Source organism: Callithrix jacchus, chromosome 7, assembly GCF_049354715.1.
Source record: "Callithrix jacchus isolate 240 chromosome 7, calJac240_pri, whole genome shotgun sequence".
Taxonomy (NCBI): Eukaryota; Metazoa; Chordata; class Mammalia; order Primates; family Cebidae; genus Callithrix; species Callithrix jacchus.
In genome coordinates this window covers 91,521,934-91,548,980 of record NC_133508.1, presented here as the reverse complement: position 1 = coordinate 91,548,980, position 27,047 = coordinate 91,521,934, and the positions used below count along the sequence as shown (strand labels likewise).

General features: G+C 49.9%; 1 protein-coding gene across 12 annotated transcripts in view; it reads left to right on the top strand.

Moving 5' to 3' along the window:
• SSBP3 (single stranded DNA binding protein 3) overlaps positions 1-27,047 on the top strand; it is a 176,845-nt gene that overhangs the window by 52,398 nt on the left and 97,400 nt on the right. For 3 of the 12 annotated variants that reach the window (XM_078331936.1, XM_054236278.2, XM_078331933.1), the window contains exon 1: positions 317-472. The exons of the other annotated variants lie outside the window; for them this stretch is intronic. The gene's annotated coding sequence lies outside the window, so the exon portion shown is untranslated. Of the gene's footprint in view, positions 1-316; positions 473-27,047 lie in introns of those variants that run through there. 12 annotated transcript variants of the gene reach the window in all.

Genomic DNA, 27,047 nt, shown 5'->3' with positions numbered 1-27,047 from the left:
TAGCTCCCGGCCGCCTTCTGCTTCCCACAGAAGGGCCCACGCTGTTCTGCAGCACAAGGGCACAGGGCCTGGCTGGGAGGGGCAGGCACAATTCCATTTCGCCTTTGTTTATTCCCATCTCCTTTGCGGCTCCTGCACTTGGGAGTTGCCAGGTGTGTAAAAAGTTTGAGGTGCCCTGGCTAGTCAGGTTGTTTGGTGGGGCTCTGGCGGGAAGGAAAGGTGGATGCGTGTGGCGTTTCCTTTGCTCGGTGTCTGTTTGTCCAACTGTGGACTTTCACCCCTCCCCGCGGCCGCTGGTTTTCTTTTTTCTTGCTTTGATTTGTAAAAGCGCAGCCAAAGCAGGCCAGCTCTCCGGGATTTGGGCTCATCTGCACGCCACCCTCTCCAAGCTAGTTAAAGGGTTAAAAATTATGGGGAAGTTCAGCCGGCACTTGCAAGATATGGTTGCCGTAGCAACAGGCCTTCTAATCTGGTAGGTGACCTGAGAGACTGGAGAAGATGTAGGGGTTGGTTTGGCATTTCATTATTTCATGAGGCTGCCTCTCCAGCTGGTTTCTTTGCTGAGCTTAAAGCTTGCTGTTCCTGCCACTAGAATTACTGGCACATTCCAAAACAACAGTGTTGATGGCACGAGCACTGCGTTAATGGGGGTCTGGCCAGGCGGGATGGGCGGAGGAGAGGGAGCTGGGTTCCAGGAGCGCTCACGTGGGACTGTGTCCCCTTGCACAAAGCAGGAGGTGTTGATAGAGGGATATGTGCAGGGGTTTGCCCTCCTGTATACAATAGCCGCCTTCTTGAAACACCACCTCACATAAAGAGTTTTTTTGGAGGACTTTAAGATAACTCCTTTAGTTTTCCAAGAAGCCTCCTTAAATTTGGGGGGCAGGGGAGCTGTCTGAATATGGGGGAGAGACTGGGCACGGTGGCTGACGCCTATAATCCCAGCACTTTGGGAGGCCGAGGGGGATGGATCACTTCAGGCCAGGAGTTCCAGACCAGCCTGGCCAATATGGTGAGACCCTGTCTCTATTAAAATTACACAATTTAGTCAGGCATGGTGGCATGCACATGTATGTACTCCCAGCTACTTGGGAGGTTGAGGTGGGAGAATTGCTTGAACCAGGAGGCAGAGGTTTCATTGAACCGAGATCGTGCCACTGTACTTCAGCCTGGGTGACAGAATGAGACCCTGTCTCAGAAAATACATCAGTAAAATAAATTTGGGGGAGATCTCCATTGTAATGTCTGTGGTTGGTGCCTGCCTCTTGAATTTTTCTCCAGATAGATATTGTCTAGAAATTCGGCTCAATTGAGCACAGTAGCCTTATGTCTGCTATGTGCCCGATGCAGAGAGGAACAGGACAGAGTGCCTGGTCTCATTCATTCTCTCATCAGACATTTGTTGGACGCTGCATGTGGCAGGCACTGCAGCAAAGGGGCAGGTCACATCGCTGTCCTGGCCTGAGATTCTCCCATTGTGTGAGGGACCTTCAAAGCAAGAGCAGGAGAGGAGGAGGAAACAACCCAGCCTCACCCTCCCCTTCCTTTTAGAGGGACCTTGTGTCGAGGGCAGCAAGCAGTCTTCTGGCCTTGGGAAGGCATGAGGCATTCATGGTTTTTCATTCACCTTTCTCTTTTCTGCCCCTTTGCTCTTGGACGTAATTACTGGGAAATCCACAGGCTGGGTAGATGGCATGTACAGATGGTGTGTTCTGAAGTCTGCTCCTCCCTAAGCGCCGTGTCTTACACAGAGTTGTATGTTACATTAGGCCCAGATTCACAGAGATCTCCGATTGGTTGGCTTCCTGGGTTTCTTGTTTTTGTGAATTTCTTTCCCCTGGAGAGGTTAGTGTTCCTGGGATTTGTGAGGGGGAGGGGAGTGGGCTGGAGAGGAGCTTAGAGTACTTACTGGGACTTCATGTGGCTTACTCCCTCTCCCCATCTCCGTTGTAAGCTCCTGGAGGAGAGGTCTGTGTGTTAGAGGCCCAGCAGGTCTTTGTGGAAGTTCCTTGCCCCCTCGTTAGATGCGACCACCAAAGACCAGAGAGACAAGGTCATGACAAGGGTGCTAGCATGTATACTCCTGGGGCTCTGGGATCCGGCAGGGGTACCTCCCCATTTCACCCACTGCCTCATTTCTCTCCTGTAGTTTGTGGGTTTGCCATTCAGTGGGGTGCATATCAAGAGTCCATTGAGGGTCCCAGCATTGGCTTATGTTTTATGGGATTGGGTGGAAAGACTTGCCTCACCGTACCGTGTCATCCCTGGGCTGTCCACCCGCCCTGCATGTAGCAGGTGCATGGGAGAGGTCGGCCTGGCATGTGGTTTTGATGAGTGGGTATATGAGGGGCTGGTAGGTGTACTGATGCTACAGAAAGCGGAGCAGACATGCAGCCTTGTAAGGCTGTGGAGTCTGTAGGCAGTAGTATGCAGTGGCTCCAGGCTTTCTAGGTAAGATCAGGTTGCGGGTAGTGGAATGGGAGTCTCATCTTTTGTTGGGCATCCTGGTGCAGCATTGAGATGGAGGAGTGCTCTTGCGTAGTGGGGGGAGTGGCCAGGACACTGAAGGCCTGGATGTGTGTCCAGCTTGGCTTCTGGTCCCTGTATGTTTTGGGGGAGTCAGCCCCCTCTGTGCTGCGGTCTCCTCATCTGTAGCATGAAGGCGCTGACCTGATCATCTATGATCCTTCTCAGTCCCTCAGCCCATGTCTGGATGGAAAGAGAGATCTCAGCAGAGTCTCTGCACTGCTGGGCCTCAGACTGGTTTCGCTATATAGAAGATGGCTTTAAGGTGTATCCGGCTTGTGTGAATTTTGTCCCATTCCGTGTAGTTCCTCGAGGGTTTACTGAATGCCACTCCCCTTGCCCCAGGCTGCGTGGGTGGGATGGGGCAGGCCAGCCATCTAGAGCAGCCTCTGATCCTGCCTACATTTCTCTGACTTCCGTGACGCCTGCAAGAGGGTGGCCAGAATTGGGATCCGACAATGTACCTGGGTCACCTGGATACTTGGAAAACTCCCATTTCCCTTCTGGGAGAAATCTTGACTTGGTGGGGCTAGCATAGAGGGGGCACAGAGTTTTTCAGAGTGGACACATCTCAGAGGAGTAAAGGGAAAAATCTTTAAGGTTGAAGCCTCTGGGGAAGGCCTGGCCAAATGTGTATAAGTCACAGGGCTGGAGGTGGGTGTGGAGCTGAAGATTTTCTGGACCCTCGAGGATCTGAAAGCAGAGGTGACCTTTCAGGTTACCCTTTCGGCTTAGATTTTGGCCTGCAGTTTTCCCCTCACAATGGGCCTGATTTCCACCGAAAGGAGTCTGCCCTGTTCCAATTAGAGTGTCAGGGCCTTGTTAGATGCAAAATAAATAAAACAAACTTGTGTATCCAGCTCTACAACTGGCTGGGGCCCTCTGAGAGCTGTCCTCCCCGTGGCAGGGGTGTGTGGGGACCGGGGCAGGTGAGGAAACCTAGGGCCACCCAGGGGATGGGATGATAGTCTGAGGACACAGTGCTGCCGGCCGGTCTGCCTCTCCTCTTCGCCCGCTGCCACGTGTGTCTCCTGGAGTTCTCAGGTTTGCTGTTCAGAGTCTGTTGAGGGCCCGGTGTCGGCTCATGTTTTGTGGGACTTGGGTGGCTTTTGTGCTCTATTGTGAGGGATCTGGCTTAAGCCCCATGGATTGTGTTGAGGTTCCTGTTTAGTCATCCTGTTTTAGAGTGGAGGAAAACTGACAGTTTACTCTCAGATTGAAGTTTCCAGGCAGTTGATTGAGATGGGAGTTCTCAGGTCTTGCATTGTCTGCATCTTTCTATTAGCAGTGGTGATGGTAGTGAGTGCAGTGCCGATCATACTAGATGCTTGCATGGTCAAATGGTGAGATGCAGCTTCCTGCAAGGTGAGACTCGGGAGATGATGGCCAGCCTGCTCTCCGCTTGCCATGTTCCATTAACATTGCTATAGGAAGACCCCAGATGGATGACTTTGTCTTCTGGAGGCTGAGAGGTGAAGGCAGGGAAGGAAGGGGTTTGGAGCTGAGATGAAGCCTCATAGGAAGCGGCGTGACTCAGTGGGGACAGTTTCTGACAGAAGATTCCCGAGGGGTGTTTTGTGGAGAAGTCACTTGAAGAAGCCACCTTACCCATCAGCAAAGAAGTTTGGACCCATTTGTTCTCTCTGGAGTTTGCCACTTTGTAGAATAACAAGGTAATTTCCTGCTAGCTGAAGTAGGACTTGAATCAGTTTCCTTCAAGCTTCCTAAGGCACCTAGTGCTACTTCTGAAGTTTTACGCTTTTGGTCCTTTTATGTACCCCGAACCCAGTCTAGCCCAAGGCTGTTCAGACCAAGGGGACTGTTTTTTGGTGGTTGGTTGTTTTGTAGAGACAGGGTCTCACTTTGTTGCCCAGTCAGGTCTCAAACTCCTGGCTTCAAGGGATCCCTTGCCTCATCCTCCCAAATAGCTGGGACTAACAGGTGTGGGTCACCAGGCCTGGTCAAGATTGGGGGACTTCCTGTGTTTTGCTTTCCATGCTGTGGAAGCCTGTTGGTTTGCTGGAATACACATTGCTCTTGAGCTCACCAGGAGCTCCTTCTGGAGAACAAACTTACAGATGTTTGGAAGAGTGGGTGGATGGATAGATGGGCAGTGTGCTCAGCTGGGCCAGATCAAGTCAGGAGTCCTTCCCAAATGGCATTGGGGATGTTTCTACAGCTGGCAGCAAGCTAGTCCCAAAACGGGGGTTCCCATAAGGGCCCAGTGAGGTCACTCCCTGGGAGTATCTGCTGGAGGTTCATCTCTGCTAGCTTGGCCTGTTGAGGACCCCTGTCTTAGGTGAATATCCCACACATCAGAGGAATATGAAAAGATGAAGTAAGATTGTTGTTAAAGTTTCATCTATACTTAGATTAATATAGCATTGCTACCGAGATCCATGACTTTGAGCATTTGTGGCCTCAGTTCATAGGCGACTGGAGTCATTTATAACCTTCCTGAGCATAACTTGAATCTTGGCCCAGGAGGCAGGTGGGCCCGTGAGTCACTAAGCTGGTGGGTCAGCCTTTCTGGCAGTCTGCAGCTCACGGGCTTCGCGTGTTTCATACGTAATCTAATGTCATCCTTGCAGTAACCTTGGGAATCAGGTATAATTGCTGCCGTTCTGTACCTGAGAGAACCAAAGAAGCGATGTGTTCTGTACATGCTCATTTTGAAAAACAGAAAGAAGAAAAAAGTCACCCACCACCAGGACTAACTCTGTGCTAACTTTGAGAGTATTCCTTTTCAGGCTGTTTTCCTTCTTTTACTTAACTTTTGCACATCATTATCTTCTGGTCAAAAAATTCTCATTTTAAAAGAGAGCATTTAAGGCCAGGTTAAGGCCGGGCACGGTGGCTCACACCTGTAATCCCAGCACTTTGGGAGGCCTAGTAGGGAACATTGCTTGAGCTAGAAGTTCGAGACCAACCTGGGCAACATAACGAGACCCCCCACCCACCCACCCCATCTCTACAAAAACTACAGAAAGATTAGCTGGGCATGGTGGCATGGGCCTGTCGTCTCACCTGCTTGGGAGGCTGAGGCGGGAGGATCGCTGAGTCAGGAGGTCGAGGCTGTGATTGCACCACTACACTCCAGCACTGATGACGGAGTAAAACCCCATCTCAAAAACCAAACAAACTTTAAGAAGCTGTGCGGGTTCTATTTCTGCTTCCAGACTTGAGTTTATTTCCATGCTGATATGATTTTTGGAGGGTCATTGTGTGTGTCCTGCCTGTCTCTGGGCAGGAATGGTTTATTCAGCTCAGCTTCCCGGGCTGAGATATTCAGACCCAAGCAAGGCCTTTGTGTCTAAAGTAGTAGTTGATTCGAGTGCTAATGAATCAATTAGAAAATTACTTGCTGCTGAGCTCCTCAGCCAAACCCGGGTTGTGCACACGTCTTAGAAAACCATTCGAAGGCAGACGGATATAAATTTCTCTTGGCTGTGGCCCTCGTAAATCGCACCACAGCCTTTCTTGGACCTGTTAATCACTTGAGAAAAACAGGACTACTTCTGCTTTGCAGGGCTGCCTTGTGCTTGGCACAGTTTTCTAGCTTGTACCTCTTCCACGGATGAGAAAGGAGAATAGAGTTCACAGTAACGCTGCTTGCTCCGCACTTAAAAAAAATCATTCAGGGGCTGCTGTTGTTTTGTCCCCACAGCAACCCTGTTGGGAGGCACTATTATTATTTTGCCCATTTTTATGGATGGCACCATCGGGGCTCAGATAGTGTAAGCAACCTGTTCTCAAGTCACCACCTAAAAGGAACCAGCAGTGGAGTCCTCAGTTTTCCAGATCTTCACACTGTCACTCTGCTGAGATACCTTTTCACGTGGATGCCCTTAGTTAGTTAATATATCTTGGTGGTTTTTCTTAGTCCCAGGTTGGCGTGGCAGGTGAGGCACAGCCAATAGAGGTGGAAATGGTAGAGGCATTTCTGGTTAGGTACCCAGGGTCGGGTTTTAGTGCAGTTTAATTTGGAGCAGAAGGGTTGTAATGACAGCCAACAGCAGAGGCTAAAGTGACCCCGGGTGGGAGATGTACTAGGGGCTCCAGATTGCCAGCAATTTGTGTTATGTATTCTAGGACACTCGCCAGGTATGGTTGAACCTAAAATGGAAATGAGGAGAGGAGAGGAAGGTTAAAAGATGAAATGGCTGTGAATCCCAGCTGAAGCGGGAGCCATTTCTTGAAAAAGACATCTGTAAAATAATGATTTTGATTTTTGCGGGGGGGGCCCATCCACACTGCTTCCTCATTGGATACCAACCTCTTGTGACTCCCAGCCCTCATTTCGTGAGTGAGCCTAAGGTGGCATGCCTAAACCTTAACCTGCTTTCTCCTGGAAAAGCCAACATGCCTCTTTAAGGCTGAAGCCTGAGGAAGCTCTGTGCTGGTTTCCTCTTTTAATTCGGCTTCATTTGAGGGGAACTAGCAGCCTTTAGTTCCCAGGATGGGGGCCAAGGCTGCTGCTTGTTTTACAACGTCATAGTATGCGCCTTTGTCCCCAAGATGGTCAGTGTATCATGCAGTTTTGATGTTTCTGCATCTAACCTTAAGGGGATTGGATGCCCAGCAGTTGTTTTTCTCACATAGTAAACATTTGGGTGTCTGCTGTGTGCCAGGCACTGTTATAGGTGCTGGGAATGGCGCAGGGAACAGCAGAGTAGCAGCCCTGCCTGCCATGTGGAGCTGACCTGCTGGTGGACCTTGTAGAGACCTGCCTGGTCTCAAGCTCTGGGTTGGCAGATAGACCCTAATAGTTCTAATCTCTCCTCCATAGTGGCTGTTTTTGATGTGCCCAACATTGTGCTGGGCGTTTTATATTTGTCATCATGCTCCATCCTCAGAAGAGCTTTGTTCAGGCAAGTAATTTTCATTCTATCTTTGCAGAAGGGGCTGTTGAGAACACATAAAGAGTAGGTGCTCACCTGTTTCTTCTTGAATGGGTGAAGAGCAGCAGCTTGCCGGTCACCGAGCTGGGTTTCTCGCCTCGCTCTGGCTCTCAATAAGACAACCAGGCTATCTCTCCCAGGCCTCACTGGCCTAATTTTGTGACTTGCCTTGAGTGTAGGTGAGTGCTGGAGCAGGGAGAGGAGGGGAGATTTGGAGGAAAATCACTTCTGCAGCCCTATGAACTCACTTCCAAGGCCTGCCCTGGCTTTGCTGTTCCAGGCACATTGGCACCACCGTGCCTGGCTAATTTTTTTTGTATTTTTGTAGAGATGGCCAGGCTGGTCGCAAACTCCTGACCTCAAGTGATCCAAACACCTCGGCCTCCCAAAGTGCTGAGATTACAGGTGTGAGCCACTGTTCCTGGCCTAATGTTTTGTATTTTAGTAGAGACAGGGTTTCACGGTGTTGCTCAAGCTGGTCTGGAACTCCTGAGCTCAGGCAGTGCGCCCGCCTCAGCCTCCCAAAGTGCTAGGATTCCAGGCATGAGCCACTGTGCCCAGCCTCAGTACAGTAATCTGCTCTGTCATGAATCTGTGTTAGGAATCTGCTCTGTGTCATGGTCAGGGCTTGGTCAGGCACAGAGGTGAGACATTGCTTGGCTTTTAGGGTGAGAGGCTAGCTACTTCTATGGAAACCACGGATTTTAAAGGAAATCTTAAAAGGAAATGTTCATGCAAGCACTTCAGAGAGGGCCTTTGAAATGCGGAAGGCTTTTCTTTTCTGTCCTGTTAATTTTGAGGCCTGCTGGCTCAAGTCAGGATTACTCTTCCTTCTCCCTGAAGGGGAAGTGTGGGGAAGGTAGCCGGGCCCATGGACTTGGAGATTTTTCCAGGGCCTTGGTCTTCTCCCTGCACGGGAGGGCTGAGACTTGGGTGGTTTTTAGAGTGCGACTGTTGGTGTCCTCTGTTGCAGGCTGCCTTGGTAGCTAGGAACTGTTCTATTGGAAGGACAAATATTATGTAGTGTCAATAAGGATGGTGGGCTCCTGTGCTTCTGCCGTGCATAAGCATGGAGAAGCCAAGTGTGAGTTAGTTTCTAATGGCTGAGTTCAGCCCATTTTCTTCCCTTGCACAAGTTTCCCATTTGAGCAGAGAACTGAGACTGAGCCTGCTCACCATGCACGACAATTCTTCTTGTAACTTTTTAGTCTCCCTGTGTGTGAGGAGAATTTCCGCATAGATGACAGGAGTGGAATAGAAAGCATTTGTAGCTATTGTATTGGTGGAAACAAGTATAAATAGGAAGTCTAGATTATATGTATCCTTACCGCTGCAAGGAAAATCCACACGCACCAAATGCAGTTTACAGCTGTGTGCATGTGGACTGATAGGTGCTGGCTGTCTGTGACAGGGCTTCAAGCAGTGGGAGACCTTGTTTTGTTTTTTAATGTGTTTATTTTTAATTTGAGACAGTGTCTTGCTGTGGTGTTGCCCAGGCTGGTCTTGAACTCCTTTGCTGAAGTGATCCTCCTGCTTTGGACTCCCAAAGCGTTGGGATTACAAGTGTGAGCCACCATACCAGACCTGAGACTGTCTTCTCTTTTGCTATCTCTCATCTCTTTGTTCCTCTCTAACCACCCAGAAAAAGAAAAAAAATTTGATCGATGTTTCTCCCAATTCTTTCTTCTCTTTATAAGGCCTTCCCCCTACTGACGACACTGAATGTGTTAAGAGGTGATGTGATCACCTGCCCCAGCAGTTATCCCAGGGAAGCAGAGCCCATTTTTATGCTCCTAATAAATGAACCACCCACAGAAGAAGTGTCTTGAATATACTTGAACCACCCCCTTCTCTATTCCCTAAGTGATACTTTTCTGGGAGTGGCTGGAATCACTCATTTTCAGAAGGGGGTTTGATGAGTCTACTTTGAGCAGAAGCACAAATATTTATTATGCGAAAGACTCTGCAGTGCATAGCTGTCTTTGTAGGTAGTTTGGTTTCATGTCTTATTTCCAGAGGATGTACAGATATATGTTCATTGTGAAGGAAATTAGATAATGTAAACAAAACTCTGGTAATTCCACTCTTCAAAGATTAATGTTGTTTATATCCTGATTCACGTCTTGGTGTGGCTTTTTCTTTTCTAAACGTGTCTCTGCCCTTAACAAGCTCAAGTGCACTGGGGTATAATGTCAGTCCACTGGAGTGACCGAGTCCAGGCATCTAATCAGAGGCACCTCTTGGCCATCATGCCCCGCACCCCCAGGTGCTACCTCAGTTACTGAGCTTCACACCATCTCTCCTTTTTCCTCTTGGGGTCTTCTTGGAGCCACTGGAAGTACAGACTACCCTTCCTCATTTTCTTGAGTTGCATGTTCTCTTCAAAAATTCTGGAATGTGTGTCAGCACACTTTCCTGCCAGTGGCTCTCTCAGCCCCTTCTTCTGGTCCAAAGCTTTTTGTAATTGATGTTGCCAAGAACCAATGTCTTTCCTTTGGGGAGAGGGGGTGGGATGTAATCCCTGCTCCATATCCTAGAGTTCAGGACTGCTGTGCCAGGGTGACCTTATGTGTAGTAAGTAGACATGGTCATAGGAAGCCATGGTTTGTAACCTTTATGGGACCGTAGATCCCTGGGAGACTGAAATTCATTGCCTTCCTCTCTAAACATTGCACATTCACATGTGTACAAATAATTGTGCACCATAAGACCAGGGGTTTGGGTTTGCAGACCCTCTGAAGCCCATCCCTGATCCCCTTTAGAGGCAGACATGCTCCTTTGCTGGTGGCCTGGACAGCTGGCATGGCCTCTTAGTGTCCGTTTTACCTTTGGTAGGATAGCTGAAGTGATAGGTGCCCTATGGTTTGATTATAGCAGCAGTTCATGTCTACTGAGCTCTGATGTTCACCCAGTCCCCATCCTAGTGCCGTGGGGGGAGGGTACTACCATTCCAGTTCACAGATGAGCAAAGTGAAGCTCAGAGACATGAAATGACGTGCCCAGGGTCATACAGTTAAGAGCCAGGATGGGCACTCAGGCAGGGCAGCTTCGGAACACATGCCAGACATCTGACACACAGCAAGAAAAGTATCGTGTTCCATACATACATGGTAGTAGCAATATGAAAAGCGGCAGAGGGTTAGGGCATAGCCTCCCCTCTTCGCAGGCCCCCACCTGTTCTAAGTATCCCCTGATACAGTATTCGGGCTATGGAGCTCACAGGCGGGTGGAGGCGAGCGCAGATCCGCCAATCCTGAGAAATGTGTAAAATCCTGTTCCTGAAAACCGGCCGGGTTCTCAAAGTGTCCCGGCTGGCGTGTTTTGCTAGTCACGAAACATGATCCATACGCTGTATTTTAGGACTCCCCATCTGTCGGCATCGGGGAGCGTTTTCCCTTGAGGAAGCTCAAAGCATGCCAGCTCACCGGGAGGGGCAGTGGCAGGAGAGTCTGTGATAGCAGTGTGGATCCAGGGGGCTGGGGCATGGGAGACCTGGGGAGGGGTCTGCCCATGGTGTGACAGGTCCCTTTCTCCATGACTTCACTTGATTTTTACACAGATCCCCACTTTTTACTCAAGATGACTGAGGTTCAGGGAGTGTGGCTTCTTTCTCGTCCAGGATTTCAAGGCTGTAGCAGAATTGAACTTCAGTTTTTAGACTGGCCAGTGTTCTCTACCTTCCCCCAGTCTGTCCCTCTTGTTGCTGGGCTTTAGGTGATGAAGGACAGGGTGTGGGAAGCCTTGCCTGGGAATGGGAGTGGGTGGAGAGGGAAGACGTAAATACCTGCTCACAGGCCCACTTTGCAGGGAGCCCACACCTGCTCTGGTCACTGCTAGTGGTAGAGGAAGAGCTAAGAGGGCTATTGATCCATCCATCTCCTCCCAGGGAGGGAGGGCCACACGTTCAGGGCTTTCTTTTTAAAAATGCTTCAGCCTGACCATAAGAGGGCCCTGGTTTAAAAACAAATAAAAATAAGACAAGAAGGCAAACAAGTGGGTGTGGGGGCAGGAGTGGAGCTAACCGTTTGGAGAATGGAAAGGGCATTTGAGAAGGGCCCTTCTCGAAGTACCTCCTGGTTCCAGACCTGAATGCCTGGACTCTGCAGCTGGACTGCTCTGCTTTCCTGTGTCTTGGCCCATGAGTACCTCTCCTGGTGCTCTCCGCAGGGCAACTTTACCCAGATCCAGACGTCGCCGGAAATCTCTTTGCGCGTGGCCTAACATAGTGTGGTACCAGTCCGCGTTTTGAAAGCCTGCCTTGGTAGCCCTGACTTGGAAAACTTGGTCTCCCTCTTTCCCTGCAGCCACACTGGGCAGCTTTTGGTTTCTCAGAAGTGCCAGGTACTGGCCTTTGCACATGCTGTTCCTTCTGCCTGGAAGGTGCTTCTGGTCCCCTTCTCTCCCCTGCTTTCCAGGTTAGTACCTGCTCGTCTTTCGGGCCTCAGCCTAGAGAACACTTCCTGGGAACCCTGTCCTGCCTGCTGGCTGGGTCAGGCCTCCTACCATATACCCCCTTGGCTCCCAGGACTTCTCTTTTACACCTCCTCCACAAGCATAATAAAGGAATTATCGTATTTTGTAGCAGGTAGCAATTCAGCTCTGGGGAAGTAGGACTGGGCTATCCTCTTTACTGCGTTCCACTTTGCCCTTGGTCACCATTGGCTAAATATCCCTGGCCTAGCACAGCTCTTACTACCATGGGAGCTCAGTAAATCCTTGTGGAATGAATGGATAGCACGTTTGGATCTATTCTTTTTGGCCCATGGATGCAGTTTGGATGAGGGCAAGGGAATAAACATTATCATCAGAAGTCACTGCAATTTCCTAAGGTTTCTTAAGGTATAGGCCCACTGTGAGGTCAGGATATGGTTTCAGAGTGGCGCCCCCAACACGTCAAAAGGGGAGATGTCTGCCAACAGTCCGCCAGGCCAGGGTGCTTAGCAGCATTCCAGAACAGGCAGGGACCTTGAAAGGTCTCTGCCAACATGTTCCCTTGGTAGGTGGAAAGACGTGGAACCTGGAGAACAGAAAGCACTTTGCCAAGACCACACAGCAATAGGGCCTTGGGAGACCTCTGCTTAAGCCTCAGTTCCATTGTGAAAAGAGAGTTAATCCAGCACCAAGTGCCAGCTAGCTTACTCCACAGACATTGTTTCACTGGCCTGGAGAGCGACTCGGTTGTGGCAGCACACCGATTTCCAGAGGAGGGAATGGAGGCTTGGGGAACTTGAGTTGCTTGTCTTAAAACGCAGCAGGGGTGGGAACTGAAATTCACGTGTTCCTGATTCCATAGCCTGGTTCTTTCCACTGCCCTGCTTTCCAGCAGGGTGGGGTGGAATGACAGCCTTGTTTCTTGGATTGGCTCTGTTGGGGACCTTCTGCCTCCTCTTAGCCAGTGGGGCTGCAGCTACTTGTAGAAGCCTGGCACCAACTAGGCTGGTATGGGAGTGTCCTGGGTTTTCATGGAGTTCACCTTTTTTCCCCAACCTCATTTTACCTTGTTTCCGTCTCCTGCCTCTCCAACTCTGAAAGATCCTCAGAAATTCCTTTGTTCCCTTATCAGTCATTTCCCTGGGAGGCCACTTAGGATCCTGGAAAGGTACTGAGGGTGATGAAGCACAATTTTCACCATTCCCAGAGTAACTTTGCCTCATGCATGGCTAAAAATAAAGTGTATACTCATTTCTCCTTGCTGCACATGGGCTTGCTTTTGGGGTTTCACAGGAGCCACTTGCCCCTTTGTCCCTCCCTCCCTGCCACCCCTGGGCAGGCCTGTTTTCACAACTTGGGAACATGGGTGGGCTTGATGCTGCTCGCATCTCCAGTGAGCAGAACCCCTGGGCCTCTACGAGGAAGCACCTCTGGCTCTCAGGGGCAGCAAACAGCACATTGGTGGGCTGGTGCTTTGGCATATGCAGGGATACCAACTCCCTTTGCAAATATTACTGCAGCCAAAAAGAGGCAAGCTACTTTTAGAGGACTTTCTTTGTGCAGGCTGTTTCTTTGTGGTATCTGGAATACACAGAGGCAAGAGAGATAAAATTAATTTGTTCAATTAATTTTGTAAATATTGACTGAGCAGAAGTTTTATGCCAAGTCACATGTCAGGGACCTGAGAGCTTACCAAAAAGCAAACGACACACTCCCTTCCTCGAAGGCGCTTATCCTCTAGGTGGGGGAAGAAAGATATAAGTGTTTAGACAGATGTAGAGCCAGAGAGGCACAGGGTCCTACCCCTACCCCTCCCTCCCTTCGCTCTCTTTCTTTCACTCTCTTGCCCAGGCTGGGGTACAGTGGCACGAACTCAGCTCACTGCCACCTCCGCCGCCCGCTCCCCCTCCCTCCCCCACAAGCAATGCTCCTGCCTCAGCCTCCCAAGTAGCTGGGATTATAGGTACCTGCCACCACTCCTGGCTAATTTTTGTATTTGTAGTAGAGATGGAGTTTCGCCATGTAGGCCAGGCCGGTCTCGAAGTCCTGACCTCAGGTGATCTACCCGCCTCAGCCTGTCAAGGTGCTAGGGTTACAGGCATGAGCCACCACACCTGGCCTCTCTTTACCCTTTCTTAAGGTACTAGATATTCCCCTCCCACAATGATTTTATTTTAGTGCTTACTATGTGCTAGGGCTAGGCTGGTATTTTACTTGCATTTATTTCATGAACTCCACAAGAGCCTATGAAGTAATTACTGCTATCATCCCTGTATTCTGGTTAATGAAACTGAGGCCCAAGGCCCCATAGCTAAAATGTTGCAATTCAGATTCAAACTAAGCAGATTAATTTCAGAGCTCATGCTCCTAACCACTAGCTGTATGGAGGCATCCACACTGAGAATGTGTATCTGCTAAGAACCCACTATCTGTCCAGCATCAGTTATCCTAAATAGGTGCTTTTTCTTTAAAAATCTTCACTATGCTTTCCATTTACTCTTTAACATTCCTAGTTATGCATGGGATAAGACCCCCTCCTCCCCCATTTCCTATTCTTTTGTTGTTGTTGTTGTTGTTACAGATTGGACCAAATGGTGATAGGTGAAGTGGCTTAACAAGGTCTCTGGAGAGGGCAGGATACTTTGGAGGCTGGAATTGAACCATGTTGTCTTAATCCAGAGTCTATGGGACAGAGAAGGCCCATGAGAACACTCTGCAAACTGCAAAGCGCTGCATGAAATGAAAGGCATGTGAGAAAAGGTGTGTGTTTAGAAGACTAGCTTTAACTTGGACCTCGTGCATCCTATTTGGGGATTTCTTGCACAGTCGTCATGATACGGTTTCAGGTACCTGTGAAAAATTATGGTAATTAAAATGTAATTTAGAATACCCTGTTGGCTCACAGCAGCTGGTCCAGATGTAGGAGGCTGGGGCTGTTCATGCCAGAACAAGCTAAGGCTTGTTAGGGGTGTCACTCTCCTCTGCGCTTTGTGTTGCTAGGGAGAAGGGTGGGGGCAAAGAGATACAGGAGCTGTTTTTAACGCTGTTCGCGTCATGTTCAGAATTACTGGATGTTTGTGGTTGGGTCCCTGTTTAGCCTTGGCCAGGAAGAGAGAACTCCCTTTGCTGCCTGGGTCTGTATGGAAACTCGAGTTCATACCTTTTGGTATATATATTGCTGTAAAGGCAGAGAGATGCAGAGTGACTGGACAGTTATCCTGAATAGTTGGCTTCGATTTTCCTTTCTCTTTAGAATGCTTCTGGGGGGTGGAGACAGTGGGGGTGGGGGGCCTGGGAGTGAGAGGCTGGAAGTATAGGCAGACGGCCATGTGCTCATCCGGTACCTTATTTATTCAACAGATGGTTTTTCAGTGTGAGATACATGCTAGATCTTTTTCTAGGTATTTGCAAAGTAAAGTAGAGTAAGGTGTTGTCCCTCAAGGATTTTATAGTCTAGTTGGGGAAATGGAAAAATAAACATTGAGTTTAGCATATGCAAGGCAAGCATATCAGCCCGCTCTGCCAGAGGTGCCAGCTTTGCAGCCTCATTGTAGTAGGGGCACTTTGGCTGTGGGAACATCAGAGAGGGACACCTGGACCACACAGGCAGTCAGAGGCCTCCTCTGACTGGAGCAGGCAGTGAGTGCAGGAGCTGGCTTCACCAGCTGGAGGAGAAGTACTTCCGGTTTAGTTACTGTTAGTGTTATATACACACATGATGTCATGGATGGTTACAGTCATTCTGTCTCATTATATCTCTGGGCCTCAATTTCATCAACCAGAAAACAGGGATGATAACAGTAATTATTTCTCAATCAAGGGTCTGGGACTTTATTAATTATTATTATTATTAGTTGTTTTTTGTCACCACCCTGATTCCTATTTTTATTATTTTTAAATAAAAGATAGAGATGGGGGGGTGGTTTCACTGTGTTGTCCAGGGTAGTCTTGAACTCCTGGGCTCAAGTGATCCTCCTGCCTTGGCCTCCCAGAGTACCGGGGTTACAGGTGTGAGCCACCATGCCCAGCCAAATTTTATTTTGTATGCCCAGAGAACTCACTGTCTTCAAAAAGTTTGAGGAGGCCGGGCACATTGGCTCATGCCTATTATCCCCGCACTTTGGGAGGCCAAGGTGGGCAGATCAGCTGAGGTCAGTTCAAGACCATCCTGGCCAACATGGTGAAACTGTCTCTATTAAAAATAAAAAAATTGGCAGGACGAGGTGGCTCATGCCTGTGATCCCAGCACTTTGGGAGGCTGAGGCGGGCGGATCACAAGGCCAGGAGGTCGAGACCATCATGGCCAACATGGTGAAAACTCATCTTTAAAAAAAAAATAGTCGGGCATGGTGGTGGATGCCTGTAATCACAGCTGCTCAGGAGGCTGGGCAAGGGATTTTCTTGAACCATGGAGGCAGAGGTTGCAGTGAGCCGAGATGTTGACAAGGAACTCCAGCCTGGGCAACAGAATGAGACTCCATCTCAAAACAAAACAAAAAAGTTTGAGGAAAACAAAATGCATTGGTCCAGCCAAGGCCTTGATGCTTGAGGTCGGAGATTGGAGTGAGAACGGCCTCAGCAGCATAAAGGTGGCCCTTGAGATCCCTGTACCTCCTCCTGTAGAGGGCAGGCCAGGGTAGGTTATTGCCAAGCAAGGGTTAAACCAGCTTCTGCAACACCGGGTCCTGGCCTGGCTCATGCACTGTGCCACGTGAGTGTGTGAGGCTGAGATGGTCATGAGGCCTGCATGTGTGCTCTATGAACCGTTTGGGTGGGTGGAAGTACGTGGCCCGTGTAAAGGGGGTTGCTGGCAGATTCCACTGTGAAGTTCAGCTGTGGAGGCAGTAACTGTCACAAAGTGGAAGGAAGAGAAGACAGCAGAAGCCCAGAGAAGCAGTGCTTCTCACCTTCGGCAGCAGTTTGCGTGGTTGGTTTGGGTCTGAGGCTAATGTTGAGAGCTGTCAAGATACCAGTTGAGGCAGGCACGGCGGCTCACGCCTGTAATCCCAGGACTTTGGGAGGCTAAGGTGGGTGGATCACGAGGTCAGGAGTTTGAGACCAGTATAACCAATATGGTGAAACCCTGTCTCTACTAAAAATACAAAAAAATTTAGCTGGGTGTGGTGGCATGTACCTGTAATCCCAGCTATTCAGGAGGCTGAGGCAGGAGAATCTCTTGAACCCAGGAGGCAGAGGTTGCAGTGAGCTGAGATCACGCCACTGCACTCCAGCCTGAGCAACAGAATGAGACTCCATCTCAAAAAAGAAAAAAAGATACCAGGTGCACACACTTTCCCCTTTACCTCTGCGTGCATTCCTTCATCCAGAATAGATTCTGCTTGGGACCTCCCCTCTATCACTAGGGCACGGTATTGAGGAAACCAGTGAATTGGGCTCAGCCCTGTCCGTGGGGAGCTGACTGTCAGGGTGGTTACCACACAGTGGCGGAGGGGCCTAACCTGACGTGTACCTTCTGGGACCCTCTGCATATAGCTTGAGTGTCCCCAGCATCCTTGTGAGCCACGTGTGCTGATGCTGCAGCATGCCAAAGCCCTGTCCTTGGTGTGGGATTATTTGCAGTTAGTATTCCAAATGTCAAGTTCCCCTTGACTTGCGCTGAGCAGACGAAACAAAATGGTAGACAGATTAGAAGAGGCTTGAGAAGCGTTTTAGGATTTGAAAACCTTACTCTGTTGACTTTGAAAAGCTGCTGAACCAGGTCCATCTGTACAGGGCCTGGGGGCATCTGCTTGGAGCCCATTGGCTCCATGGGCTTGGGAGGCTCTGGCCAGTGCTGGCTCTCCCCTCCCTACCCGTATGTGTGTGGGAGCCAGGGACCCACCGAGAATGGGTAGGAACTGAATCCAGTCCCTCCCCATTAGCATTGTGAGAGGAGGGAAGGGGGAGAGGCAGTGAGGGGGGCTGGGGCCTCTGAGGGCTCCAGGAGAGTTTCTAGTGGGTCCCCCGACGTGGGGGGCCATGTCAGTCAGCATCCATTTAACCCCATCTCATATTTGCCCTGCCTGCTGCAGAGACCCAGTGGGTAAAAGGAAACAGGATAGCCCACTGGATTATAGTCTCTTTGGAGTGGATAGTTAGAAGTTTAAGAAGTTAGGTTCACCAAAAGTATAGAAGTCCCTGGCTAAGAATCCAGAGTGTCAGTGCTAGAAGAACCTTAGAGATGGTCCTGTTTATTCCCTTCTTTCTACAGATGCAGTAGCTGAAGCTCAGAGAGGTTAAGTAATCAGTCTGAAGCCTCACGGGAAGCGGTAAAACGGAACTGGCGCCTATCTCTTTGGCTCCAGTGCCTGTGCTTGTCCTGTGACATCACTTTGGCTCCGGCTTTTAGTCCTCCCTTGGGAGACTTAGTTCTCCTGCCCTTCCCCCAGCTACTTCCTTTTCCTGCCTGGATTCCCCAGGAATTCCTTTGCCGGTACTGCTCTGTCCAGTCTGGGAGAAACAAGAGCTGACTATTTGATTGAAAACCCAGCCCCTTGCTGTTTCTCTGACACCTTCAGGGATCAGAGTTCTTGTCTTCGGGGATTGTGTGCGCCTCCTTGGTTCCTGAGGACGGCGGAAATGAGTCTTGCACCTTGTTAGGTCTCTCAGCATCAGGGAGGGTTCCTTGAATTGATGTGTTGGGCACAGGGGAGATAGACTTTAAATGGTGTGAAACTCTGTGGCCTGTGGGAGCCCATGGTAAGTCTGTCGGGACACATGATCTTCAGCCCTAGCCTTAAATCAGCCTCTGCCTCCCGCTGTCTCTGCCAGCCATGCAGGGCAGGTTGCAGGAAGGTTCTTGACATGGACCACAGTTGCCGGGGCCCAGAGTCTGGAAGGCGGGCCTTTTTCTTTGTACACTTATACACAAGTGCCTTTTCTTCCCAGAAATGTAGCTCTCTCAGTCCCCATCCTAGAAACATTGTCGGAATGTGATAGATCTGATTGTGTTTATGTTGAAGAAATGAAACATACTGCTCTACGAGGAGGAATGCACGGAGGCCTTGAACAGGGCTGTGTTTATGACAACAGTTTACACATGGGGCTTTATTTTCGCAAGCTTAGTGCTCTGTCCCTCTTCATGGGATTCTCATACAAAGAGCTGATTCTTGTGTCCGGTGTTGGGGCAGACAAAGGGCAGAAGCCGGCTGAGGCCCTCACAGCTGTGGCTGTCACCTTAGTTCTGAGTGCCTGGCTCCTCTAGGCCCTTGTCCTTTCCTGGGGGGGGTTACAACTCTTCCCAGGGCAGGGCCTCTGTGCTGCTTGAGTCAGAGCTTATTAATTCAACCTCCTATTCCTATTTCCAGGTCCAAAACAACAGGATGAAATTTAATAGGCATAAATGTAAAGTCCTACATGTGGGTTCAAAAAAATCAACTTCACAGGTACAGGATGAAGAAGATTCATTTGAACAGCAAGTGAGAAAGTGTCCCTCGAATGTACCTGACAGTCGGCTCTGTGTGCCAGCAGTTGGCCATCCCTGAAAGAGAGTTACGCAGGCTCGTTGCACAAGTATCATGTCCGCACGGAGAAAGATGATGATGTCATTGTTAATAATTCATCCTAATAGCTAGGTACTTTACATGCATTATCTGTCCATTGTTAAAACCAGCCTTTCAGGTAGGTCATATGATCCTCGTATTTTGGAAGAGGAGACCCTGGCTTGGAGGGGTTAAGTTACTTGACCAATGTTAAACAGCAAGAAAGTGGCAGAACCAACTGTAATAGAGGTCCAACTCAGAGCCTATGCCACCTGGCACTAATGAGTGGGTCCGTCAATGGCAGAGGTTTAGAATGGAGAAACACTGAAAGACATGACAGCATTTAGCTCGCAGGCAGCCTTAATAACATCTGACCTGTATTTTATTTGTCGTTGAGACAGGGTCTCGTTCTGTCCGCCAGGCTAGAGTGCAGTGGTCGCTCTCAGGCTCAGTGATCACAGCTCACTGTAGCCTCAAATTCTTAGGCTAAAGTGATCCTCCCACCTCAGCCTCTGAGTAGCAGGCAACACATCATCATGCCTGCCTAATTTTAAAACACTTTATAGAGATAGGATCTTGCTTTGTTGCCCAGGCTGGTCTCAAACTCCTGGGCTCAAGTGAGCCTCCTGCCCTAGCCTCCCTAGAAGCTGGGATTACAGGTGCAAGGCTCTGTGCCTGGCTACATTTGAGTTTTATATGACCCTCACTGTGTATTGGGCACCATTCTCAATAGTTACATGTATCAACTCCATTATTATCCCTGTTTTACCACGGAGACACAGAGAGGGTAAGTCAGTTGCCCAAGATGATACAGCTTATACGTGGCAGAGCTGGGATTCAAACCCAGATAGCCTGTCTTGGAGTTCTTTTGTTTTTCTTTCTGCCTTTTTTTTGGGGGGGGGGGGTGGTTGTTATGTAGAGATGGGATCTTGCTATGTTGCCTCAGTCTCCCAAAGTGCTGGGATTTACAGGTGTGGGCCACCGTGCCCGGCCTCTTGGAGTTCTTAATTACCACGTAAGGCCATGTAGCCTTACAGTGAGCCAGTTGGGTTGGGGTGGTGAGAAATCTGTTTTTCGGCAGGATGGTAGCTGCCCTGTTTGGATCCAGGGCAGAGCTACAGTCTGAGCATGGCTGTATAAATGGGAGAGGCTTCTGCTGTCCTGTCTTTGTAAAACAAATGGCTAGGAATAGGCAGAGGAGGCGGGAGGATGCAGGAGACCATCTTCTCCCCCGAGAGTTGATGAGGTTATGAAAATCCTTTCCATATTCTGTGGGGTATGCGAGGTCTCCAGGCACACCCACGTAATTGGCTGGCTCCCAGGGCTTTGTTGAGGACAAGGTCAGTTTTCCTGGACATTCCCCACCCCCAAGCAGTGGTGTGTTCGGTGGTGATGGTCCCTGCGGACCACTGGAGGGGAAGTGACCAGGTGTTCACTGGGTCCAACCTGGCCCTGTTAGGAAGCCCTGATTATCAAGCCCAGCAGAACTGCTGACGGTGGCACAGGGGAACAATGCTGTGTGGGAGGAGGGGTGTGCCTGTGCGTGTGTGCGCGCACACTTGTTTGCATGTTTGCTTACTTCCCTCCTGACCTGAATGCCAGCAGTGACACACTTTACTTGTCCCTTCTGGTCCCCTGTGGTCACTGAGTGTGACTCTCCGATGTGCTCGACACCCTCTCAGGGCCCTCGTTGAGCTGCAGCTCTGGCTGTGGGGCAAGGGAGCAAGTCCGTTGTTTTGATCTTCCCCCCCATACCAGGGCAGACAGAGGGACACCTTAGGCTTATGTGGCCTTTTTGGAGCTCTCATCAAGGACCCCTGGGGGAGAGTGTCACTTCCTTGGCTCCAGTTAGGGAGTGAAGGCACAAAGAGGTGAAGTGACTTATTAGAGGCCACATAGCTAGCAAATGTGGGCCAAAGCTATAGTCAGGGCCTGGCGATTGGAAATTGGGGTTGGGGCGTTTGGAAAGATGATCTCTTTTGCCCAGCCCTTTTATTTACAGCTGAGGAAATGGAGCCAGATGGGTAGCTTGACCTGGCCAAGGCATTTGAGGTGGCTGGGGCTAGACTCTCCTGGCTCCAAATCCCACATCCTCCCATCCACACTCCCACCCCTCCCAGCAGCTCCCTGCTCCACTTTTGGTTTCCTTGCATCTCATTTCTCTGTTGCTGCCTCTCCTGCAGGCCTGATTCGATTATCTGTGACTGCCACATGGGGGTCCTTTCCCCTACAGTTCCTGCCACCTTCCTTGGTAGCCAATATCTGATTATCCCATTTACCACCTTGCCTCCTGGGAGCTAATAGCAACAGCTGGAACTTAGGGGAAGGCTCACAGGCTTTGGCTAGGCAGCCTGGGATCCGCTCTCAGCTCTTCCCTTAGGAGCTGTGCGACCTTGGGCAGATCCTTCAACTTTTCTGAGCCCTGGTTTCTCATCTGGGAGATGAGATGGCTTGGACTAGATAACCTCCAGTGACCTTGCAGCCCTGCACAGGTCTGTGGCTGGTGATTTTTTAAAAAATATATTTTATTGCGTTTTAGGTTTTGGGGTATATGTGAAGAACATGCAAGATGGTTGCATAGGTACATACATGGCAGTGTGGTTTGCTGCCTTCCTTCCCCATCACCTGTATCTGGCATTTCTCCCCATGTTATCCCTCTCCAACTCCCCACCCCGCACTGTCCCTCCCCTATGTCGCCCTCCACAGACCCCAGTGTGTGATGCTCCCCTCCCTGTGTCCATGTGTTCTCATTGTTCAACACCCGCCTGTGAATGAGAACATTCGGTGTTCGATTTTCCATTCTTGTGTCAGTTTGCTGAGAATGATGGTTTCCAGGTTCATCCATGTCCCTACGAAGGACACCAACTCATCTTTTTTATGGCTGCATACTATTCCGTGGTGTATATGTGCCACATTTTCCCTGTCCAGTCTGTCATGGATGGGCATTTGGGTTGGTTCCAAGTCTTTGCTATTATAGACAATGTGTGACTGGTGATTTTCATGAAAGGGAGTGAGAGCCACAGTGACCTGTTGTTAGAGGTTCTTGGGAAGGGCAGATGGCGTGGAGTGGCGGGAAAAGCCCTGTGTTGGGAGGCGCAGGCCTGCATTTCCAGCTCTGCCTTCACCAGAGAGCAGTTGCCTTGGCTGTGGGTGCTGGTGGGCAGTTGGGGTAAGGGACCACCCTTCTGTCCTTTCTCTGCCACTTCTTTGCACTGATGCTGGGGGCACTTGTTTTGAGTATGTGAGTGGCAGGCTTTGCCAGCTGACCAGTATGTCACAGGGCAGGAGTGATGGCCGGGCACAGACAAACGCCAAATCCTGTGTTGCATAAGAGGAACTCCAGCTGTGTTATTGGGCCTGTGAGATCCCACGCATGGTAGATCACAGGTATGGTGTGGAGGGAGGGGCATCAGAGCAGAACCAGAAGCCTCTGCCCCTTTGTCACTGTCTTCAGTCTTGGTATTGTGTTGGCTGTTTACATGGTTTTCATTCTTCGGTTTTTGTCTTGGCTGTGAAGTGGCACTGTTTTCTGAACTAATCCTGTTTCATGTAACCCGAACCCAAGTATCTGGACGCGAAGGGCAAGCTTTTTCTTCCTCTTCCTTAACCAAGGATATTTGAGACTGTAGCATCTGGAAGTGGTTGGGCATCTGGTCTGAGGGAGTGTGTGCGTGCGTGCACACACTTCTGTGATACAGAGTGCCTGTGTCCAGACAATGCGCCTTTGTCTCTCCAGCCAGGCCTATACCTGTGCTGCTTTCTATACAGAGGACATGACATGAGGAGGTTATTATATTGGGGCATATGTTTATGTGGCATATACATGTATAAACCTTTATTTCTACTTAGGAGGAAATTTTCAAGGGCTTTATGTGTACAAAAGTATTTGCAATGATGGATGTTGATGTATTTTTCTTTACAAAGTGTAATAAGCCATTTAACAGTGTCTTCAGTGGCTGTCATTAGCCATTTCCTCATCACTTCTAGGCTCTGCCAAACCATGTATCACAGGACCCCTGCTCCCCGGCACCAGAAGCAGTGATTTGCACTCAAGATGGCATACTCAGGCGGCAGCACTGACCTCAGGGTGGCCTGTGTTGGCCATCTCTTAAGGGTGTCTCTTTGCTGCCTGGTTTTGGCGTGGGTGGGTGGGAGCCTGTCCTGAGAGATTTCTGGGCTGGTTATGTCCTTGAGAGTTAGGCTCTGAAAGGGATTTTTTTGACTGCACAAGGTTGGAGTGTTGAGATTTGGGCTGTGTCAGCAGATAGAGCCTCTCCTTGGGGATGATGGGCAGACAGCGCTGAGTACCTCCATCAGAGGGATGTGTGTGAGGAACCTAGGGCCGACTGGTGGTGGTGAGGAGGGACTCCTGTGAACCAGGGGGTCGCCCCTGTTCTGGTATGCTCCCAGGGACTGCTGGTGCTGGGATTCATGGTAGAATTTTAGACTCAATGCCAGAAAGAACTTGGTGTATCCATAAGGGTGAATAAAATGGGAATGGGCAGCCGTGGAGGAGGTGTGGGGGGCCAGGCCCGGTGACTCCTTGGGTACAGCATTTGCTCCTCCCTGAACTGCCACTTAAGCTTCTGTTAAGGGAAGCCATTCACACCTCCCTCTTGGTCACCGCCAATTCCCACCAGTCCCTGTGTGCCTGGAACCAGTGCCCTTTGGGGTAGTCCTCCCTCCAGGGTGGTGGTAATTATGTTGATTGATTTCTGCTTTTTTCTGTTTGGCCCAGGTTTACCTCTGGCTCAGGATGATTTTCAGGCCTGCCTTCTCAGCTTTGGGCACTGCCTGTTGGGGGATTCCGACAATCTGTTTTCTTCCTGGGCTCAGGGCTCTTGTGTGTGTTTATTAGGGGACCATATAATATCCCACTGGGTTACTTTTATAACCAGACAGTGCTACTCATCAGTATGGGGGCAGGGGCACCAGGTGTGAACCTGCACACTTTGGGTTGTGTGGTCCCCTTGGTGTCTGTTGGAGACTCTCCTTCCAGCTACAGAATACTGATCAAAATCTACCTGCAGAGCAGTCCGGTGTTCCTCTGTCCTCGCTACTCCAGCCCTAGCAGCCCAAGATGAACTGTGGGGTGAGAAAGATGGCCAGCCAGGGCTGTCCCCTCCCCTGCTTCTCAGGTGCGGCTGGGGCTGCTGTTTTATGTTGAGCATTTGCTGCCATGGCATCCAGATTCCTAAGGAGCTGGGGGCTCCCTGCCTGTGATTGTGTAACTTGGAACAGTTGATGGGGAGCTTGATTCCTGAATTAGATCAGGAAAATGGCCTTTTTTGGCGACCCCTTGCAGAGCCTGTGGTCTCCTTGAGGCTTGCTCACCTCCCCTGTAGCCTGGGGCCCTGGACTCAGCACAGGCAGGTGGCAGAGGCCTGACAGCCAGCCCTCCTGTTGTTGCGAGCCCCACCCTGGCAGGCCATCCTGCCTCCTCCCAGTGCATAACTCAGTATTGATTGTGCAGGAGGCTGGGACTGTCACATGCAGTAATCCTTGCTTCATGGCAGGCATGCTTCTTGAAGGAAGAAAGGAAGAGGTTTTGTCCCTGATGTAACATGCCTTTAAAAATGCACCTTGATTTAAGATTCAGCTTTTTGCAGCATATTTTAAAATGTCAGAAAGATAAATATGCAGCCTTCTTAATGTGTCTGCCTTGAACAGCCCTTTAAAAAAAGTATATCATTCATCCTCAGGGTCACAGGCTGTTTGCCTCCCTCCCCGCCTCCCTCCCTGCCTTTGATGATCTATCCACCTTTCTTCTATGAGTGGAGTCTTGGTGGGGGCTGGGGAGTAGACTCAAACCCCCTTCCTTCCAGAAGTCTAGGAGATGTATTTCTTTTCTCGGTTTTGAGGCTGGCAAGGAAAGCCATACAGAGTTTCTAGAAGATTATTTGGAACTTTGCGAAACAAGCAGGATCTAGGTACCCTTCAGGGGTATCCTTCTCATTTCCCACGAAAATCCACTAACCAGAGATGAAAAGAAGGAGATTGTACACGCCAGCCCCTGTCCTCCTAGGCAGGCAGGCAGGCAGGCAGGCACTGGCTCCTGGTTCCACTGTAACATGGAGGAAGTAGGGCCTGGTGCGTTCCTGATGCTGTTCCTGTGGCCAGAGCTTCCTTTCCAAGGTTGGTGTAGTGGCCCCTTCTCAGCTTAGTTAAGGTCCCGGTAGATATCCAGTTACAGGTAAGGGAGATGCCACTGGAGAGTGAATCAGTCTGTGGGGTTGTCATTGTGTGTGGCTTTTATAAAGGCGCCTTGGCAACATGGCTGTAGATGCTTCTCCCAGAAGGAACTGGAGGAACCCCAGGGTTTTTCAAGATGTGAGTGACGATGTCAAAACATTGTTAGGCTGATTTAGGAACTCAGAAACCCTGGTGGACAGGGCAGCATGGAGCCTGAACAAGAGCTGCTGAGAGGGCAGGTGTGATGAGGCGGTCACTCAGGGTGAGGCCAGGGCTAGCCCCTGCAAGTATGTAGCCCAGAGAGGGCTGGAAGCCCAGAGAGGGTGGTGACTTGGCCAGGGTCACACAGCAGATCAGCACTAGAGTCAGGACCAGAGCCCTGCTCTGACCAGAAGCTTTTTGTCACCTCAGCCTCCTGCCTCAAGTGGGCTGTGCTGGCGACACAATGGTCCTGATTTTAGTGTGTGAATACCTTGCTTGCTTTCCTTGTCGTTAACACACTGGACAGTGTGGTCCTTGCCTCTGGCTCATTGTTCACTGCTGGGCCCTGTTGTTCACAGAGAACAGGGAGAGAGGGTGGGGGAGGAGCAGCAGCGCCTCCCTGCATGTGAGCCGCTTGGGTACCAGGTCAAGGCAGCTGTGGAGTGACTCCAGGTACAAGCCCCCATTCTTCCTCCCACTCCCTGGAGTCGCCCGTCCTCTTCCCTAAAAACCATTTTGAGGATCATAACATTTATCATGAGCTTTATTATGGGAGACTCTTCTTCGTGTTTAAAAATAAACGCTGGCTTACAGAACTATATTTGGTATATGGAAGTCGTTTGCATGTAAATGTGCTTAAAGGACAACTGCTTTATTTAAGATGCAGAGTGAGCCCCAGCTCCAGGGGGCCTGAGATGTGGGAGGGGGCAGGACCCAGGGGTCTGCCTGGCTCTGGACACTTTGAGTGTAGCCTGCGGTCCTGTTGACTCTGTCGTCCTTTTCCCTGCGGACAATTGCAAAACAGGATAACTGGTACTTAAAAATTCACAGAAAATGTTTCTTATTACAACGTCATAATTGTTACGACTCAGAAAAGTTGAATTGCCTTTCCACTCTGCCTGTCTGCCCTTACTTTTGTTGCCTACTGAGTCCCCAGCAGCAGCTGCAGAATCATTAAAAAGAGAGAGAGAGAAAGGGAAAGAAAGAAAGAAATACAGGGCGATGCTTTATTTATGTTAACGGCTACATTTGACTTGAAAATTCTGTCCCTCGAGCCTTGCTTGAGGTCAGCACATTACTGAGTGATTGATGGCTGTCAGGAGCGGGCAGGGTGGCAGATTGCAGAGGGGGAAGTGGACAGATGATGCCATGGCTTTCCTGGGGCTTAGCAGATCCCAGGCCTTGAAAGGAACACCATGGAAAACAAAAGCAGAGGGAGAACTCTGCTTTGGCCCTTACCTTTTTTTTTTCTTTCTTTCCTTTTCCCTCTCTTTACTGTTGAGCATTAGGAAGCAAGGGAAGGGCACCTTGCACC